The following is a 12,309-nucleotide window of genomic DNA, read 5'->3' on the forward strand; positions in this document are numbered from 1 at the left end:
CCCACTTTCCTCCGAGATTAGCCCTCCCACTAAATTCCAAGACCCAACCAGACAGACAGCTGAGAAAAGAAGAAAAACCTGGAACTCGTTTTCCTAAATGGCATGTCCATGGTAGTGTGTCAAGGTTAAGTAAAATCAGAGTAAATATTACCATAACTCCCATAAGAGTTCATTTTACTTGACTATCCAGGGAATATATTTTTATACTAAAATATAACACATATATTCTGGGACAGTATGCAGAATTCCCATATTGTAGTAGACTGTTACTTTGGTGGCCTCAACACACTCTGACTCCTTATTGTCGTGTTCTTATGTGAGCTCCTGACTTTGAATCCAGACCAGCTCTAGGATCTGATTTAACCAATAGAGTGCAGTGAAAGCAAGACTCTGCTGGTTCTAGACCTTAACACTTAAGGCCTTTCAGCTTTCAACGCTGTGCTTTTAAAAAAAAAAGTTTGACTACCTTGTTCAAGAAAGCACAAGCATCCATGTGCAGAAGTCCACGTGGAGGGGAACTGAGTGTCTTGACTGACAATCCTAGCTGAATTCCCAGCCAGCTATCACACAACTTGCTGCTGTGTGCAACAGACCATTGTGGACCTTCTTGAAGTCCAAGCCAACACTGTATGAAGTAGAAAACCTCCTGGTCAACCCACAAGACTATGAGAATTAATCCATTGTTCTTGTTTTAAGCTGATAAATTTGGGGGCAGTTTGTTACTCAGAATTAGATAACCAAAGCTTATGTTTAAAAATAAAATTTGTGATTTCAATGAAATGTTAGAATTGAAAAAGGCATCTTACTTAGAATTATCCCCTGAGACCTCTATCTACCAGTGAAGGTAGTTCAGTGAAGATGATCAAGAAGCATTTCCTCAAAATGCAATTCATGAGAAGATGAGAGATCCCCTAGATTCAGGTGTATTTCCTAGTTATTATATGATCGAGAGGAACCGAATGTCCAATGCCTTTGGTAAATGATCAGAGATAAGCATTTTTTAATCCTGCCTGTTCATACCAAGGTGATTGTTAATGGGATCATTTCAAGACATTATGAAGGCAGGAGCCTCGTTTATATCAGGCATTCTCTTCTAGTTCTCTTATCATTCCTCCCTCAAATTACTGTTCTTCTAAGAGCCTCTAGCCACATGGCCAGTTGCAACTAATCCTAGACCGGGAGAAAAGATCAGGAAAGTCTGGTCTATGTCTGTTACACCCAGGATAAAGAACCTAAAGCTACGGCTAAGAAAGGGACTCTCACTCCACCAGTGCATCAAATGGACCCTTCATAGCAAGACCTTTAACACCTCCCAGCCAGATTAAATCTCTGAATTAACATAAAGAAGCCATGGCCCAGGTCAGGACCCATCACATGAGGGCAGTAGGGGTCATAGTCATTAGCAGCGATCAGTCACACCCTTGGACTTTATGCAGAGCACATGGTTGGAGCCTGAGCAATGGGAACCTGAAGTGACCCAAGTTGAGGAAGAAAAGAACAGGAGACACAGGAGAATATCTATTGACCACAATGAGCCATGCATTAATGCACTGCAAATCAGTGAAGGTGATTCGGTGAACCAGAGCAGGTGGGTATCACTATCTACATTTGTGCATACTGCGATGATGTTGACAAAGTACTTAGAATAGCAGTTGGCTCTTAATAAATACCCCAAGGCATAGCCATGAGTATTTTTTATTGTGTAGTTAATATCATTTTACAGAGTGGAAACTGAGGCTTATTATGGTTATGTGACGTGTCCAAGGCCACACAAAAGCAACTGCGTGGGGCCAGGATTAAAGCCTCAATCTGCCTGATGTCACTGTCTCCATACTCGGAATAAGGATGGTGTTGTAAGGAAAGTAGTTTCCTCCTGGCAATGGCTGAAAAAGTGACACCTTTAGACTATGCCCCAATGATATGGTAAAGTTATGTGGAAATTCAAAATACAAAAATTTGGGGGGTTCTGTTAAAAGCATTGAGGATATTTTAGAATGACATGAAGGGGAAAATTTCTTAAAAGATGTATTTTTAAAAAGTCATTACTTTCAGTAATTACAAATGAAGAAAGTTCATCTATGAGGCAATTAACTAATAGATAAAGGCTGAGCTTTGCAAGGATTTCAACCAAAGCAGATTTTGTAACCCATGATTTGCCGCGATAATACACTCAATCTTCTACTATTATGGTTGGACGTCTGGGGTCAGGTCAATTTCACAGTGCGTGACACTCTAAGGATGAAGCCCCACCCCCTGGGAATTTTCCTAGGGTCCATGCCCAGGTGCTTGGTGATGAGTGCTTGGAGACAGAAATCTTCAGGTGCTCTGAGGTGGGAAAAGCTGGGTTTTCATCTTTTCTCTGCCACTTTCTCCTGAGACTTCAAGTCTTACTTAAACTCTCCAAGTCTCATTCGTCTTATCCCTAAGAAATTGCCTGAGTCTGAACTTTATCTGAGATAATGTAAGTGGAAACAGTTCAAGGTAAGTCTCAAAAAATTTCCTTTCCTCACCCCTTTCCAGAACTGGTTAAGTTCCTCTCTAACATCTAAACCCAAGAATAACATTTTCTTCTTCTTTCTTTGCCCTGACTGACTTTAGTTTGCCTTGTTAACTACTTGGAAATTAATGAGGCAGAATTTATTTTGTTTTCTGTTCTACTCTGTGGTTTGTCAAGAAGCCATGTACCTTAAAAAATGGGTTTTGTCTCTTCTTGTAAAATTAATTTGAATCTTAAGCAAATAGGACACAAAATAAGATCATGTGTCCTTCTTTTTCCCCATTATATCAAGAAAATAATTTGCCACCTCCAGTAACATTAATAAATGATCTTTCCCTTAAGGGAAAAAAAAAAAGTGTAAACTCAGTCCTTTTGTCTAATCCCAATGTAAGAGATTTTTCTACTGGGGGTCCAAGCCAGAAAGCTGAAATCTAGATAACAAAGCAAAGCTAAGAATGGACGCTGCCATCTTGCTGGAGATGGTTATCTAACGTCCTAAGAGGCAGTGACTAGCAACAGCCAGAAGGAGAAACAGCATCTGGGGCCACACACAGGACTCCAGCTTTTACATCACTGATATATTTGGTCCGGCGATGGAAAGAACGCTCAGAATAGTCAAGATGCAGGGAGGCTGCCATTTTTGTTTTTGGATATAAAATAATTTTCTTCCTGAATCTCAAATAATTTGACTCCAAGGCTTTACCAGCTGTCATTAAAGATGCTAGTATCATTTTTTAATTCCTTTGACAGAAGGAAAACAGCTCCTCAAGGGGGGTACTTAATTTCGTGCTAGTCACTTGATGATGAATAGGTCTCTAGGTCTTTGGCAGCTGTTGGCCAGATTCACACCACCAGGGGAGGATGCAGGATGATGGTAGATAAGCTCAAGTCAATCCCTAAAAGTTCCCTTGCCTTGAAAAACTCACTTAGGGAAAGCACCCGGCTTAAGGGGATGAGAAGAAAAAAGCAACACACACATTTGGTTACAAAACACCAGTTTTGGCCTTTGCAAGAACCTCTTCCATTTCCTGAAATATGATCCATTATCCTAAAATAAAATGTGTGACGAAATGACACAAGTCATTGATTTTTTTTTTCCCCCTTGGATGAACCACATACCTTCCGCCCAAGCAAAATTTATTCTCAGGAACAGCGTCCAAACCCACGCGGAATCTTAATCTTTTGTTCAAACCCCACATACGTTTTACCCTCAGTAAGTTTAGGTAGAAACTGATAGCTAATGCTTTTCATTAAGCCAGTCAAGAAAAACTGCTTACTGGGTTTTACTCCTTCATCAGCCTAACTAATTACACCCATTCACTGTTCCTTTCAGACAGAGATTTCAAATTCCGACTCTCAAAGACTCACACCACCCAAGAGACATCTGCTTCCTGGCTCACTCTGTCTCCTTTTTATATTACCCAGTGAAAAATACTCGGTGGCCCAGAAAATGCCAGTTAAGCAAAACCTGGAAGTGAGAACTTCCAGGTTTCAAGCTGGTGAAGGGTCAGGTCAAGGAGAAGGTGTTGAGATAAAGGTCATGGGAGATGGTGAGATGGAAGACAGAATGGAATCTTCTCAGTCAACACACTCAAGGAAAAGCATTCAGCCTCCAGATTTCAGTGACCAGGCTCAGATACCTCTGCATGGTGACAAAATGAATATAATGTGCACATGTTCCTGAGGCCAAGTTGGCCTGAAACACTCTGAGGCACAAAGTTGGAGCGAGGGCTCCAAGGAGGACAAAAGCATGAGGTTTGAGTGATAATAACTAAGGCTGAACTTGAACGCCAAGCCTAGATAGTTTTCAGGTAGCAATTCCATTTCTCCAAACCATTAAATGTGGGATATTTTGGAGATTTGGGAACCAACAGCTCCACAAACTTGGGAAACAACTTCCCATTCACAGTCCAAACTAAGATCCCATGGATCCCCTAAATTCAAACTAGGGGAGGGAAGGAATAGAAGTTTGGGATTAGCAAATGCAAACTATTATATATAGGATGAATAAACAACACGGTCCTACTGTGTAGCACAGGGAACTATATTCGATATCCTGTGACAAACCATAATAGAAAAGAATATGAAAAAGAATACACACACACACACACACACACACACATATATATATATATATATAAAACTGAGTCATTTTGCTGTACAGAAGAAATTAACACAACATTGTAAATCAACTTTAATAAAATCAACTTCAATAAAACTTTTTTAGAAAATAAAAAATATAGAAAAGCTTAAAAAAAGAAAATATGGGGGTACAACTTCAACCTTATAAAGTATAACCTTAACTTTCTAAGTAAAGTTCTTTGTTTGGGAACTGCGTTAAATGAGTCCACACCAAATTCTTCATAGTAGTCACAAAGATCTACAAAATCATAGTGTTGAGCTAAAGAATGAAAATCGATTTCCCCTGTGCAGTGTATTCTGAGTTCTTTGAAGATGTGATCTTTCTGGCTAAATAATCTATTGGTAGAAACAATGTAAAGAAGCAGAGCATCTTCAGAATTGCTGTTGGAAAACTATTTTGAACACTGGGTTTACAAAACCTCATAGGAAATAGGTCCTCCTGACGCCTCTTTCTTCTAAAGCTGCCCAAGCTGACTCTTGTTTATGCTTTCAGCTTAGGGCTTTCATAAGTGCATGACATAGTGCTTCTCTAGATTATTAAAAGCAAATAAATAAATAACTTCTACTACAAGTTCATTTCACGTACTCAATTTATTACAGCACAAAGAACACCAGATGTGGTTCACATTTATATTGCATCTTTAATAATAAATATCTAGGGGTACTGAGATTGCGCATATGTGATAGCCTTACTTCACAAAGCTGTGTAATAGCTGGAGATCATGTTTTGAGGGCCTGATCTCACTAGTTAGAACTTGGTTCTTTTTCAATGATTTGTCACTTGAATCTCATTTTGAAGGGATTATCAGAATACAGGCTTCTGGCCTTTCAATTTTAAATTAGTGAGGTCATATTTTAAAGGCTTAGTAATTTTTGATCAACGAATCACAGATTTCTGAATCGAGTAGCTTGAATGGGTGATAGTAATCATCTCTACTTCAGAGAGTTATAAAGTACTGGTTAGTCCAGGGGCACATCTCAGGCTAGCCAATGGCCTATTTCTTTCCACTCTCTTTGGCTAAACTAAGAAGCAAGAGAAGAGCCTTTTCCCATTAGTTTCCTTACCTCTCAACCACATCCAGGATATATTTTATACACTGCATATTTAGCTTTGTGGCATTAGTTTTTACGTTTAATGTTTTGAGAAGGCACTTCGATTCTGAGAAACACAAATAATAGCGTCATTGCAAAATACCCTATTTGCACTGAAATATAATAAATAAAGAAAATGTTTAAAATCACTCTTCCTGGCACTATCCACCATGTAATCAGTGTTAAGTGTCTGTGATCAATTGTGCCTAACAAATTGCTCAAGCACCATAAGCATTATGAAAAGACCACAGTTTTATTAAACACTGGAAATTGTATTTTTCCCAGTGGTTTTACTGTAAGATAATGAACTCCCTGTGAGTGGCGGCAGAGATGCAAATTCAATTTTTCACAAGACTCACAAATACCATGATATATTATGCTGGTGGAGACACGGTCTCTGTCTAGACGAAATGAAAAAATTGCCTCGGATTTAGTAAATGTGTATAATTAAGAAAATATGAACAGCTAATCATCAATATTGCATGCATGTCTGTATCTCCAATCTTGTTTTTTTAATTTTAAATTCTAGTTGAAAGCTGAGCCACTTCTTCTGGGTTTCAGGTTTCACTTTTCAAAGAGACGATTGATATTGATGAAACCAGAAGGCACTCTAATCAGGCCCCAAAAATGTACTAACTTTTCCTTAAATTTTTCTTTCAACCGAGTGGCATGCCTGGGTTTTAATTTATAAGAGCAGGCTTTATTACACAAATAAGCAGACACTGTCTGGGGGGACAAAATTGAAGCAGCTCTGATAGTTTTATTAATTTATTTTATTTACTTCTGGTTTCCCTTACCCAATCTTATTTATGTCAAAGTAAGTTGAAGCAGAATTCATTATGTAGTGAAATCCAATTTGAACACTTTTTATTGGGACATGGTGATTCAATCATTTCTCTCCTTAAATCCTATTATCTCTTCTCACATTATTTTGTACAGATCAAATCACATAAGATGAAATTCCAAAAGAAACTTAAGATGTTCCGGACAGGGATGAAATAATATCTGAATAATTCCTTATACTATGAATACTATTATACCACAGTTAACATTCTTATCATTTTTCATTCTAGTAGCATATTTTCACTGAAGAAAATTAACTGAGTTAGCAAACTTTCTTAAGTAAACTTTTGAAGCAATATTAGTTTCTAATTGATTTGATGTAGTATTATCAGAAGTGCTGAATTTAATCTGACCCTGTTTGGGCATTTTGACACTTGGTTTATTATGTGTAATAAAAATTTGCCTAATTACTACCAAATCTTTTCCTCTTTAAATAGTAGAGTTTAGGAATTCTCAAATTTTGGTAACTTTATAAAATGTTTGTGAAGAACTATTTATCTCCCTGTGTCATTGTGTCAGGTATATTGTTAGTATGTCGGGACTCCTCAAGTCATAAATGAATCTAGTTACCAAAGTCCACTTCCTTGTTAATTATTTAGAGTCCTTTTCTCATGGAAACACTGAAGTTATACATAGAATGACAAGACTATCCCCTAAATGCCTTTTAAACACCTGTGCCACCATACCATACCTTCCAAATCACAGTTTCTTTGTTTTAACCCATCATGAGTGAAATTATTTCCATCTTTAGAGACCTGTAAAAGCTCTATGCAGACCAGAGAGGGTAGCCAAATCCAGCAATTCAAATGAAAATGTTGCCTAACTTCTACTCCTAACAGAATCAGAGGGGAATTTAACTGGTTAGCCATGTCAGATGCCTGGTGAAATACAGATGTATTTTTCCCCCCAAAACTACAGTCAGATTACAAGTACAACAATCATATACGTGCATTCATGTGTTCCTTCAGTAATTCACCACATGTTTATTGTGCAAAGTCCTGGACACTGTTTTAGGAGCCAGAGATGCCAAAGCACTTGTGTGTCCACTGAACAGCCTGTGATTGAAAACTTACAAAATTGTCATTAAGTCTTTCCATCTGCAATTTTCAATATCACTCAGTGACTACTGCCACTCAATTCCTCGGTGAGACATGACTTCCTGAGTAAACACATTAATCATCCAATATATGACTATACATGCTGAACCTAATCTGAACTTGCATCCTCAGCACCTCCCTACACCACCCCATCCTAGAGTTTTCTTTGTTAAAGATTCCAGATAGTATTATTAGCCAGAGATTTGTTGAATTTCATTTCCTTAGGAAATTTTCCATATTGGCAAATGGGAGATACACGTAAAATACACATAATGCTTATTCCAGGGTAAGCAAAAGACTCATCAAATTCTCTTTGGAAATATTTCAACTCTGCTTCTCCGATGCCTCATCCTCTTTAGTCTCTCCAGCCGCTCTTGGGCTGCACTTCCATAAACGCTAAAGGGCTGCCCAAGCTTTGAAGGTTTGTGCTGACATAAGCATGGAGGTTCAGGGGGCCTAGAAATCTCCAACAAACAATAGTTTGATTGTATCATTATTTGTTATGATGGCCTCTGAATGGCAATTGAATAATTCATACCCCAAACTCTGCTCTTTTCTAAGTTTTTTTTTATTTATTCATTTTTAATTGCAGTATAATTGCTTTACAATTCTATGTTATTTTCTTCTAAGTTTTTTTTTTTTTAAGATAATTAGGAAAGTAAACAGTGGGTCAGAAAGAATTTATTCATTTTGGCTCACCTCACCGTTCTCATTCACCTGCCGTCATCATGCACAGTGAAGAGTTGCTATGTGATGTTTTGGGGAAGCATGTACTATTCTACCTAATAGGAGACAAACATGAGATCATACACACAAATCTGTGGGAGCAGATACACCCATGATAAAGTAGATACCTTAAAATAACAGCTCCTCGATGTCCCCTGACCTTATTGAATGTCCAGATGAATGCTCTTCTCATGGAAAAAAATGCCACTCATCAAAGTGATTCATGGTTTTTAAAAAGACTCCTTAAAGGCTAAATATGTACAAGAATCTTGACCCCTTTCAAATAGGCAATTTGGAAATATGGATCTTTGCATGGAAAATGAAAAAAAAAATGAGTCATAGAGGATGAACCAGAAATGTGATTCGTCTGCCCTACAAAATGTTCACACATGGCTGGCACCAAAATTGGCTGTCTGTAGAATGGTCATCGAGAAGGCAATATTAGCCTGTGTCTTCTTGGTCTTCCTGGAGCAGGGTAACCTGGGAAGGCACTGTGGGTGCCTTGACACTTGCAACATTGCTTTATAAAGCTCAGTAAAAGTGTGCACTTCAACCGGCTCCTAGAACTCTTGGCACTCTGAACTCTGTCTTTGGAGAAACAGACATCAAGTTCACCTAGGAAAAGTGATGTGCTTATCTTGGAGGAGGGCTTCCCTGGTGGCTCAGAGGTTAAAGCGTCTGCCTCCAATGCAGGGGACCCAGGTTCGATCCCTGGGTTGGGAAGATCCCCTGGAGAAGGAATGGTAACCCACTCCACTATTCTTGCCTGGAAAATCCCATGGATGGAGGAGCCTGGTAGGCTATAGTCCATGGGGTTGCAAAGGGTCAGACACGACTGAGCGACTTCACTTCACTTCACTTGTCTTGGAGGAATGAAGGTGTTCAAGAAAGAGTCAAAGATCTATGATATATGATTCTTTTCCTAGGATTTTCTGAAATAAGACAAAAAAAGGCAAACTTTTTAGAGTGTGCTGAGCTAGGGGAAGGCTTCCCAGGTGGTGCTAGCGGTAAAGAACCCTCTGCCAATGCAGGAGATGTAAAAGATGTGGGTTCAATCCCTGGGTCAGGAAGATTCCCTGGAGAAGGACATGGCAACCCACTCCAGTTTTCTTGCCTGGAAAATCCTGTGGACAGAGGAACCTGGTGGGCTACAGTCCATGGGGTCGCAGAGTCGGATATGACTGAAGCAACTTAGCATGCATGCACGCATGGACGGGGTGGGGGAAGCAGGATTTAACGTGATTTTAACTAGCAAAAAATAAAAGTAAGGGTTTATTATTATTTATTTATTATTCATGATTATTTCGTATTTCTAGTAATGACTCCATCAAGAAGACCTACCTGCTGCCCCAGTGGGCTCTGCTAACCTTACATTAGAGAATGGGCCTGGGGTCAGTCTACCACTGGCTTCTTTCTCCTCTAACAATAAGCTCACTATCTGCCATCTGGCACTTCCCTGCCTGTGTGTTTGAAGGTTAACACACTCAGCTTACCTTGATCAGCTCACATGAAAGGTACAACACCAACAGTACACTTCCTCTTGCAGAGTTTGAAAATTGCTCTCCATTATTTTTGGAAAAGGTCAGCAGGAACCCCCAGCTGGAAAGAGCCCCAGACTTAAAGGGGGCCAACTGGGGACTGAACAGAAACTCTCCCACATTAGGACTGTAATTTGGGTTCATTATTTCCCCTCCTAGCCTCTCTGAGCCTCAGTTTTCTCATCTATTAAACAGAGTAATAATATCTATCCTGCGGCGCTGACAGGGTTTCATTTGTTTTTTATGTGAAAATGCAACTTGTATAAGGCTGGGCACATAAAAGGCATTCGATATTGGTTGCTTAAGATAATCAAAAAGGCACACATTACAAAAGGGGCTCGTGGCATTAAGGAATAGGCTGAGTGAAACTGAAGTATTTAAAATCTCAAAAGGTATATCTCGAATTTATCAAATCTCATACTAAAATTCCAAATGTGGGAAAATGAAGCAATATCTATTATCTAAATTTCACTTTTATTTTAAAATTTTATCCAGTTTTTTTCTAGATTAATTCTCAACTTTGCTAAGAAGATCTCCTGACCCTCCTCTCCTTTCTGCCTTTTTAAAAGAATCTTTCTCATTCTGTCTTTTCTTTTTCTCTCCTTCTCTTTCTTTTCTCTCTCTCTCTCTCTTTGGCAGTCTTGTTCATTTCCTCACTCTGGAGAGTCACATATGAAAAAAAGTCCATCAGAAGATGAGAGTGCCTGTCTGTGCAGATATTTCAGCAGACAGCACTGGATGGTTAGTGCTGGGGATGCTGAAGCTGGCTGATTCAGAGGAATGCATCTCCAGGGACAGAGGAGATGTGGGGAGGGAGAACAATTAGGTCAGGAATGCAGGAAAGAAGAGAAGCCTGAAAGCTAATCAGCCCAGCAGCTAATGTACACAAAATGGCATTTTGCAAAGACCAGAGATTTACACAAGATCCTGGCCAGGAGTCTTGAGTCTAGGGCTGAGTTAAAGTGAGCAGAGTGAGATTCTTGCCCTGTGCAAAAAATTTAAGGGAATACCCCAGATTCAGTCATTAACATGAATAATGTTTTTTATTCTCCATTATTTATTATCACTTTTTCAGTGAGTTGATGTACAGTATCATATAAGTTTAGGTGTACAATATAGTAATTCACAATTTTTAAAGATTATATTCCATTCATAGTTAGTATAAAATATACTAAAATATTAAAGCATTACAATTAATGTCTTAATGCCATGTTTTTAAAAATTAAACATTAAAAAAACAGTTGTGAAGGAGAAATATGAAAATTTAAAAGCCAGGATTTGACCTTGGATTTGTAGCACTCACCCTAATCCCTGCTTTCTCAAGTCTGTCTATTAAGAATTTTGAAATTTTCTTCATAGGTTTTTCATTAATTTTTGTCTTTTAAAATATTGCATTCAAATGAGATTTATCTCGACAGCTGATATTGTTTGGTGCTCCTTTAAATTCTGCACTTTAATTGAGGGCCTCACCCATATTACCCTAATGCTGGCTCTGCCAGGTACAGTGGGGGCTGTCTGAAAGCCCAGAGGAGCTGCTTGGAGCTAAATGGGAGTCAATGGAGACAACTTCTTGGATACTGTTGGTGGTGCTTTTAGGAATCCCAACACTGAACTAAATTCTCAAGTTTATGTAAGAATAACTATTAGTTGGTGATAAAAAGTAGGCAACGGACACCACAAATCTGACACTCTTGTCTTTATTGGCGTAAGAGTTTGGCTCTGAATGATTAACTACATCACAAATTCCAATGCAACAGATATCATTTCCATCAACAAGCCTCTACAGTAAAGATTTCCAAGCTCCATTATCATTCATACATATGCGGGACAAGCCCTGGAGGTTCTGAACATAGTAAAAGAACGCAGATCATGTTTCAGGCCCTCTCTTCAAACATAAGAGAGGGAAATAAAGGTAAGCAACACGTAGCAATCAGCAGAGTCCCCTCCCTACCCCACCTCCGCAGACCCTGGTGCAGCATCAGAGGGCACAGCAGCTGAGATCAGCACTGCCAGGCAGCAGGCAGGAGCCCAGCCAGCAGTAAGAGGCTCATTGCTTGTTGTGGAGAAGCAGGAAGACTTTCGAGACAGGACCACACCAACACTCAGACTGGGTGCCCCTTAGCTGAAGTGTCTCCTTGGGGAACATCATCAATGCGAATTCACACAAGCCCCCTCTTTCCAAAAGTGGGCATAAGGTATGAGGACCACATGGATTCATCCCCAGTCCTACAACCCCTCCCTAGCTTGGCCCGCACACAGAAGCTTGACCCTCGATAACACAGAGCTCTTCTAAGAGAACAAAAGAGGGCCCCCTGGGATGTCAACACCAAGGACCATACTCACATATCAGCGATCAGACCCCAATCTGGCTAAG

At 39.3% G+C, this 12,309-nt stretch overlaps 1 protein-coding gene and 1 non-coding gene across 6 annotated transcripts in view; one reads left to right on the forward strand and one right to left on the reverse strand.

Moving 5' to 3' along the window:
* Positions 1 to 12,309, reverse strand: part of NTRK2 (neurotrophic receptor tyrosine kinase 2) — a 388,291-nt gene that overhangs the window by 144,700 nt on the left and 231,282 nt on the right. The gene's annotated exons all lie outside the window — the stretch shown is intronic.
* On the forward strand, positions 9,049 to 9,120 carry TRNAW-CCA. The gene has a single exon. It is a non-coding gene; the product is annotated as a tRNA-Trp (tRNA).

This window comes from Cervus elaphus, chromosome 16, assembly GCF_910594005.1.
Source record: "Cervus elaphus chromosome 16, mCerEla1.1, whole genome shotgun sequence".
NCBI lineage: Eukaryota > Metazoa > Chordata > Mammalia > Artiodactyla > Cervidae > Cervus > Cervus elaphus.